The sequence below is a fragment of the Apium graveolens genome, chromosome 7 (assembly GCF_009905375.1).
Source record: "Apium graveolens cultivar Ventura chromosome 7, ASM990537v1, whole genome shotgun sequence".
Classification (NCBI taxonomy): domain Eukaryota; kingdom Viridiplantae; phylum Streptophyta; class Magnoliopsida; order Apiales; family Apiaceae; genus Apium; species Apium graveolens.
Window position 1 is genome coordinate 162,434,866 of NC_133653.1, and position 803 is coordinate 162,435,668.

General features: G+C 45.0%; 1 non-coding gene across 1 annotated transcript; it reads left to right on the top strand.

Moving 5' to 3' along the window:
- The first annotated feature begins 335 nt into the window (after window positions 1-335).
- Window positions 336-442, top strand: LOC141675520 (small nucleolar RNA R71). Its single transcript, XR_012556168.1, has one exon. It is a non-coding gene; the product is annotated as a small nucleolar RNA R71 (small nucleolar RNA).
- The last annotated feature ends 361 nt before the right edge of the window (window positions 443-803 follow it).

An 803-nucleotide genomic window follows, 5' to 3' on the forward strand; every position in this document is an offset into this window, starting at 1 on the left:
AACACTGATCCGTAGCATGAGAACCTGCATAAAGCTCACAAACCATAGCTATTTGATTAACTCCATACGTAGCCAAAGAATCAACCTTCATTGATAGTGCTTGGAGCTGGGCTGCAATAGCGGTGGCTGCATCAACTTCCAGAATACCTGCTACCTTGCCTGACGTCATCCTCTGAGTTGGGTTTTGATGCTCATTTACAGCCATCGTCTCGATAAGATTATACGCCTCAGTATAGCTTTTAGCCCATAAGGCTCCTCCAGCTGCTGCATCGAGCATGGGCCGAGATTGGGCCCCCAAACCATTATAGAAACCAGTGATCACCATTTAATCCGGCATTCCATGATGTGGACATTTTCTCAACATTTCCTTGTAGCGTTCCCAAGCCTCGCACATAGATTCTGTAGGTTGCTGCACAAACTGAGTAAGAGCACTCCTCATAGCAGCAGTCTTTGCCATTGGATAAAACTTCACCAGAAACTTTTGCGCAAGATCTTGCCACGTAGTGATGGACCCAGCTGGTTCAGAATGTAACCAGTCTTTAGCCTTATCCCTCAGTGAAAATGGGAAAAGCCTCAACTTGATAGCCTCATCAGTCACACCATTATACTTAAAAGTGCTGCAGATCTCGACAAAATTCCTTATGTGCATGTTGGGGTCTTCAGTTGCCGCTCCTCCAAAAGAAACAGAATTCTGCACCATCTGAATAGTGCCCGGCTTGATTTCAAAGGTGTTAGCTTGAATAGCCGGATGAAGGATGCTTGACTAAATGTCATCAATTTTAGGCCGAGAAAAATCCATAAGA